Raw genomic sequence first — 8,623 nt, forward strand, 5'->3', positions numbered from 1 at the left:
TCCTTCTCATTAATCATGTAAATCTCAAGCCTGAAGTTTCGAGTACTTAACATTTTGGCTTGAAGATAAAAAATTTGTAAGAACCAAAAGTTCTAACAATATATTCCTCCAGAACACATATTATTGCAAGTTCTTACACACCTCATTTTTCTTTCAGAAAAGAAAATGGCAAACTTGGCAAAGCTTGATTTTGCTGCCCTGGACATTACTGGAAAGAATTACCTTACCTGGGTACTGGATACCAAGATCCATCTGGAAGTAGCGAATCTTGGAGATACCATCAGGGAAAAGAGCAGCTCATCCTCTCAAGATCGAGCGAAGGTCATGATATTTATTCGTCGCCATCTTGATGAGGCACTAAAGAGCGAGTACTTAACGGTTGAAGATTCGTTAGCCCTCTGGAAGGCCTTGAGAAACAGATACAATCATCAGACAACGGTGATTCTTCCAAGAGCTTGCTATGACTGGACTCACCTAAGGATCTAGGATTTCAAGTCAGTGGTTGAGTACAATTATGCGTTGTTCAGAATTACCTCTCAGATGAAGCTGTGTGGGGATACTATTACTGAGGAAATGTTACTGGAAAAGACTTTCAGCACATTTCATGCTTCTAACATGCTTCTGCAGCAGCAGTATAGAGCGTGAGGCTTCACCGAATACAACCAGTTGATATTTATGTTCTTGGTAGCTGAACAGAACAATGAGCTCCTAATGAAAAACCATAATTCCCGACCTACTAGATCAACACCGTTCCCAGAAGTGAATGCTGCTTCCCTTGAAAGGAATAACATATCTTCCCCTGACAATAATTACAAACAAGGACGTGGTCACAAATGAGGCTGGTGGAATGGGAAAGGCAAGAACCATGGTGTCCAGTTTCACAACTAGGTTCCAAGGCATAATCCAAGCTCGAGCTTTAAAAATGAAAATCACCAGAAAGGAAAAGTTCATATGAACACTCTTAGAAATCCTGAAGGAGTTTGGCATAGGTATGGTGGCAACGGACATTGGGCGTGTATTTGTCACGCCCCAAAGCATCTGGTGGAGCTGTATCAAGCTTCCTTCAAGGAGAAAGGTGTCGAGATCAATTTCTTCGATCAGGCTCAACCAATGGAAACTCCTAATCCAGTGACCAATTTATCAGGACAGTTAAACACAGCCCATATGGATGCTACAGACTTTATTAATGAAAGAGGGAATGAAGTTTATGGGTCCGATTGAATTATTTATGTTTAATGTACTCTTGTTATTTGAACTTGTGGTTTAGTGCTCGCATTTTCAATTCAATAAAAGTAGTATTCCAGTATGAATAAACTGCTTTTTCTTTACTCAGAGAACATGGATAAAAATTATGGTTATTCTCAAAACAAGATCAATGGCGGAGACTTTTGTCTTGCAGACAGGGCAACCACGCATTCAATACTTCGAGATCGAAAGTATTTCTCGAATTTGGTACTTGCAAAAGTAAAGGTAACAACAATACCAGGGCAATCAGATGTAATTGAAGGCTCAGGAAAAACTCAGATTATGTTACCAAATGGAACAATATTGTCCATACAGAATGCATTATACGCTACTCGATCCATTCGAAATTTGTTAAGTTTTAAAGACATACGTCTAATTGGATACCACATTGAAACGAAAAGTGTAGAAAATGTGGAATATTTATGCATTACCTCCAATGATACCCAGAAGCGTATATTGGAGAAGTTGCACGGTTTATCGAGTGGATTGTATTATACATACATAAAGACAGTTGAGGCATATACTGTCATGAACCAGAGTTTATTAATTCAAAGGTTTACATGCTTTGGCATGACCGTCTGGGTCATCTAGGATCTATCATGATGCGTAAAATCATTACCAACTCTAATGGACATCTATTATTGAGCAGACACGGTGATGTCTCAAACGATAACCCTTACAAGGCTTGTTCCCAAGTGAAGTTGGTAATTAGACCATCACAACTAAAGGTTGATGATGAATCCCTATTATTTTTGCAAAGAATTCAAGGGGATATTTGTGGATCTATTCAACCACCTTGTGGACCATTTCGATATTTTATGGTTTTGGTTTATACATCTACCCGATGGTCACATGTTTGCCTATTGTCTACTCAAAATGTAGCTTTTGCGAGATTTCTTGCTCAGATAATTAAGTTGCGAGCACAGTTCCCAGATCATCCCATTAAGTCCATTCGACTTGATAACGCTGGTGAACTTACGTCGCAAACCTTTGCTGATTACTGCATGGCACTGGGCATTGATGTTGAACATCTTGTTCCTCATGTCCATAACCAAAATGGTTTAGTAGAGACATTTATCAAGCGGCTTCAATTAATAGCCTGCACTCTACTCACGAAAATGAAATTGTCAGTCTCTGTATGGAGACATGCCATCTTACATGCAACATCATTGGTTCGACTAAGACCTATAGCCAACCACCAATACTCATTAATACAACTCATGTTTGGACATCAGCCAAACATTTCACATTTATGAGTTTTTGGTTATACTGTTTATGTGCCTATTGCACCGCCACAACGAACTAAAATGGGACCTGAGCACAGACTGTGAATTTATGTGGGTTTTGATTCACCATCTATTATTAGATATTTGAAACCTTTGACTGGTGATATGTTTACAGCTCGTTTTGCTGATTGTCATTTTAATGAGATAGTTTTCCCGTCGTTAGGGGGAAAAAAGACCGTTCTAGAAGAACGGCAAGAGCTAACATGGGTTGTTTCCATCTTAACTCATTTTGATCCACGAAGCACTCAATGTGAAAATGAACTGAAAATGATCGTTCATCTTCAAGGTATTGCTAATCAAATGCCTGATGCATTTAATGATGCTTCGAAAGTGACAAAGTCACATAAACCAGCTGCAAACGTACCTGCAAGAATTGATATCCTTGTTGGACAAAATAAAGTGGCAGCGAATGATTCATCCAGTGCACGCCTGAAGCGTAGTAGACCCCCAGGTTCAAAAGATTCAGCCCCTCGAAAGAGAAAGATGAGGGCACAGTTGAACCCAAATGATATCATTCAAGAAAAGAAATTGAATGATAAATCCACAATTCGTGATTCTGTACTTCCAGAAAAAGAAAATGTCCTTGATGAGACACATGTCCCTAAAGAAACAGAAGTACATGAAAACAAAGAAATATCCATAAATTATGCATGTACTAATGAATTGTGGGATCGAAATGAAATAATCATCAACGACATGTTTGCATTTGCAATAGCTACTGAAATTATCTTAAGTGATGATATTGAGCCCCGCTCTGTTGATGAATGCAGACAGAGACAAGGTTGGCCTAAGTGGAAAGATGTAATCCAGGCAGAATTAAATTCCTTGGAAAGATGAAGTGTTTTTTGGACCAGTAGTTCAAACCTCGCCTAGTGTGAACCCCGTAGGTTACAAATGGGTATTCACAAGGAAACATAACGAGAAAAACGAGATTGCAAGACATAAAGCACGACTCGTTGCACAAGGTTTTTCACAAAGACCTGGAATTGATTATGAAGAGACATACTCTCCTGTAATGGACGCAATTACGTTCCGTTACTTAATAAGTTTGGTGATTTCAGAAAAACTTGACATGCGACTTATGGATGTCATCACCGCGTATCTATATGGAGAATCTTTGGTCCAGAAGTACCATATTTGAGTGCAATAGGTGCTTTATTGTATTTAGCACAATGTACTAGACCAGATATAGCTTTTTCAGTTAACTTTTTAGCCATGTATAACTCTGCTCCAACAATTCGTCATTGGAAGGGAGTCAAAGATGTTCTACGATACCTTCGTGAGACAACAGATATGGGTATCTTCTACTTAGACAAGCCCATAAATGAATAGATCTTTGTTGGATACGCAGATGCTGGTTTTCTCTCTGATCCGCATAAAGCCTGCTCACAAAATGGATATGTGTTCACTTATGGAGATACTGCAATTTCATGGCGATTAACGAAACAAACGCTAGTTGCTACATCTTCCAATCACTTGGAAATAATTACTTTACATGAAGCAAGTCTTGAATGTTCTTGGTTACGATCAATGATCCATCACATCCGTAATTCATGTGGTCTACCTTCAAAGACAGACACTCCAACTGTCATCCATGAAGATAATGTAGCCTGTGTCGCCCAGATGAAGGAATGATTCATCAAAGGTGATAAGACTAAACATATATCTCCAAGATTTTTCAGTGCACATGAGCTTCAGAAGGGTAAAGTTATTGAAGTCAGACAAATCCGTTCCAATGAATATTTAGCAGACTTGTTCACCAAATCTCTACCAAAGTGCACATTTCAGAAGTTAGTGCAGGGAATCGGATTACATCGGCTTACAAATTTGAAGAATGCGGAATCAGGGGGAGCATCCATGATACATGCATGTTGTACTCTTTTTCTTTCGATTAGGATTTTTTTCCCATTGGGTTTTTCGTATCAAGGTTTTAACGAGGCAACATAAGCATGCTCAACACCATCCAGGTAAAGTTGTACTCTTTTTCCTTTGCTATGGTTTTTTTTTTCCCACTGAGTTTTTCCAAGCAAAGTTTTAACGAGGCAACTAATACTGATATGTGGGCATCCAAGGGGGAGTGTTGTAAATAGTGGGTATGTAATTTTCCATTGAAATGACTCTATAAATAGAGCACTTCGATTGTTCAAACTTAGAGAATATCAAGAAGAGAAAATGAATAAATATAATACTCTCAATATCCCTCATTTTTTAATATCTGCAATACTTTTGTCAGTGTGATATTTTGCACCACTTCGTCCTCGCCCTTGGCAAAAGTTATTTCTCTACTTTTGCCTATTTATAACAAGCGCCTAATTTTACCCCATTTTGTCCAATTCAAAAGAGCGCCTAATTTTTACAGCCGCTTGCACGACGCATGTATTCATTATGATGTCGCACAAAGGCTCTTCGTGCAACGACCACACTTTGGCGTCGCGCTAGTTATATATATATAGATTGCTTAAGGGAAGGGATCCCCATTTTTTGAAAAAAAAATGGGGATTAGGTGTGGGGCCCACTCCACAAAAAATTTCAACGATCCGAACCGTTTATTTTGTTAGTCTCGATTTATAGATCATCCGTGCAAAAATTCAATTCAATCTGAAACCGTTTGCCTATTTAATTATCAAGATCAAATTTCATTTTTTCTTATATAACAAAGTATTCGTTCATTTCCTTGAACCCAATTAGATGTCTTAAACATTTCCGATTTAGCTAATATTTTGCAAGGATGATCTATGAATCGAGATTAACAAAATAGACTGTTCGGATCATTGAAATTTGATGTGGAGTGGGCCCCACACCTAATCCCCATTTTTTTCAAAAAATGGAAATCCCTTCCCTTAAGCAATCTGTATATATATGGTTTTTTTTATTAACACCCCACATGTTGTTGAATATACCTCACTTAAAAATATAATATTAAACAACTTGTAACTCTAATATAAAATGATTATTTAAGCCCTCATAGCTTCTCTTACCCTCTATTGTTGAATAAAACCCTAAAAACACAAATAAGTTGATGAAAATATATCTTTTGATGAACGAAACAAAAAATCGAGTTATGCTCCTCGTTCATTCATTGGTTTTCACATTCAAGAAATTATTTAAATAATGGAACAAAAATTTGACTTTTTTGCAAAGCTCTACTCTCATTGGAATCCAAAAAATAGGAAGAAAACTGAAGAATGTTGTAAAATTTTAAGATGTAATTAAATGTAATATTCTTGTGGCTATTTGATGATGAAGAAATTCAATGTTTTTTGGCTAGTTGGAACTTGGAACAGACATGACCTTATAAGAACAATTCCTACCATTTGTCCATCAGGCTTTTTAGAATCCAACGTGATTGTTCAAGAAAATTTGACAGATGTTTATAAATCAAACGGCAAGATGGAGATTTTATACAACAATTTAATTCATTTTTCTTGTCTTTAAAATGTGGATTATTCTTTTGTTCGAAAGAGATGAAGAGTTTGATGTGTGGTTAATTAGTTGATGATTGTGGGGTGTGTGAGATGTGAGGTGTGAGGTACTATTGGAAAATACGTGGGGTGTGCTAAGAAAAAATTTAATTTAAAAAATAAATATGAGATATATTAAGTATGTGGGTGTAGTCAACAAAATGTAGGGTGTTAATAAAACAAGCCTATATATATATATATATATTTTTTTTTTAATTATAAAATTTATTGAAAATGTAACTTTATTCCTTTCAAATTCAATTTTTTTTACATAAAATCCACAATAATCTATTTTTCTAACAAAAACCCAATCCAAACTACAATAATAAATTTAAGGAGCTATTTAAAAAATATACATACCATTCAATTTCTTAAGACGTACAAAATAAATAAATTTAAAGCTACTTAATAAATATATATATACACACACACCATTCAACTTGATGCACATTCTACGAAATTAATTTCAACGATTCAACCGTCAAACTTGTTTGTATATACTTCGAGATCGCATACGCAAAAAATCGTAAAAAACAAACATTCAGAGAGCAAGTAACAGGACAAAACTTTTCGACGGTTATAAACAAAAAATCACGATTTAACGGTATTTTTAACTCCGATTTTGATGATTTTTTACAACTACACTCCTTGACCCTATTTAAATACAATGAACAAACTCGATCTTCAATCTAAAATATTTACAGTAGTGGATTATACTTAATGAAAGTATAAATAAACTTTAATTAGTGAATCTATCGTTTTGATGGGATACGCATTCTACGAAACTAATTTCAACGATCCAACAATCAAACTTGTTTGTATATACTTCGATATCGCATATACCAAAAATCACAAAAAACAAACATTCAGAGATCAAGTAACGGGACAAAACTTTTCGACGATTATAAACGAAAAATCAAGATTTAACGGTCATTTTAACTCCGATTTAGATGATTTTTTTATAGCTACACCCCTTGATCCTATATAAATACAATAAATGAATTTGATCTTCAATTTAAAATATTTACACTAATGGATACCACAAAATCTTATGTTATACTTGATGAAAGTATAAATAAACTCTTTAAGTGTTAGTGAATCTATTGTTTTGATGAGATATGCATTATACGAAACTAGTTTCAACGATCCAACTGTCAAACTTGTTTGTATATGCTTCGAAATCGCATACGCCAAAAATCGTAAAAAATAAACATTCAGAGATCAAGTAACGAGACAAAACTTTTCGACGATTATAAACAAAAAATCATGATTTAACGGTTATTTAACTCTGATTTTGATGATTTTTTTTATTGCTACACTCCTTGATCCTATATGAATACAATGAATAAATTTGATCTTCAATTTCAAAATAATTACACTAGTGAATACCACAAAATTTTATGGAAGAAATAATTTAATTTTGGAACCATTCATTAAGGTTTACAGAAGGTCACTTTGCACGACAAAGACTGTCTTCATGCAAAACAGTTTTGGGCGATGAAGTTTGGCATCGCGCAAAACAGCTTTGGCGACAGTCTTCGTTGCACAAAGTTCTTTTGAGTGACGTTTTGTTGTCACCGTTGCGCAAACACACTTTGCGCGATGCAATTTGCTCCATCGCACAAGTATGTTTTTGTACTAGTGGTTGGATTCCAAAAAACCTGATGCATAGACAGTTGGAACTGTTGGTCATGCCAGTTTGTATAAATGGCTTTCCTGAGATTTGCAAAAGAAACACATTTGTTTGTTTAAAAACTGCCAACGGACGTACATCATTTTATGAAAGATGATAACCAATTCTAAATTCCTTTGAAAGGTTATTATCTAATGGCACTGCTTCCATTCCAACCAGCCAAAACATTGAATTTCTTCATCATTAAACAACCACAATAATAATACATTTAATTATATTTTAAATTTTACAACATTCTCCACTTTTCTTCCTATTTCATGGATTTCATTTAGAGTAGAGCTTCGCAAAAAGTCAATTTATATTCCATAATTTAAATAATTTCTTAAATGCCAACACCAGCAAATGCACGAGGAGCCAAAACTCGATTTTATGTTCCGTTTGTCAAAAATAATATTTCTTCACCAATGTGTTTTTGTTTTTAGGGTTTTGTTATATAATGGAGAGTGAGTGACACACCACGATCGAGATCAAGGCATGCTGGCCGTCACGTGAGAGTGACGTAGCCATGTGCACAGTGCGGAAGCAATAATGATAAGAAATATATGAATAATTAAAAACCAAACTAGAAAGAAGAGAGAGAGTGAGTTTGAGAGAGAGAGAGAGCATGGGAAGGAAAAGAGAGGATGTGTGTATGGCCTAGGATTAGTCAACAACCAAAATACATAATACCCTAATCCAAATTGGTTCCAAACAATTAGGATTTAAGAATATTGACCAAAAAACAACACTTAAACCACATCACACAATTTAACGTCCATGGGCATTTTCGTCAATTTACGTCAACAATATTATTTTCCGGGACGGGCTGTGACAATCTACCCACCTTATAAAATTTCGTCCTCGAAATTACACACAACCAATACATCCACTAATAATCATAAAATAATCATAAAATTTCTTCCATTGAAGGATTTCTCCATAATACTTTCACCAAGCGC

Source organism: Malus domestica, chromosome 04 (genome assembly GCF_042453785.1).
Source record: "Malus domestica chromosome 04, GDT2T_hap1".
In the NCBI taxonomy this organism is placed as follows: Eukaryota; Viridiplantae; Streptophyta; class Magnoliopsida; order Rosales; family Rosaceae; genus Malus; species Malus domestica.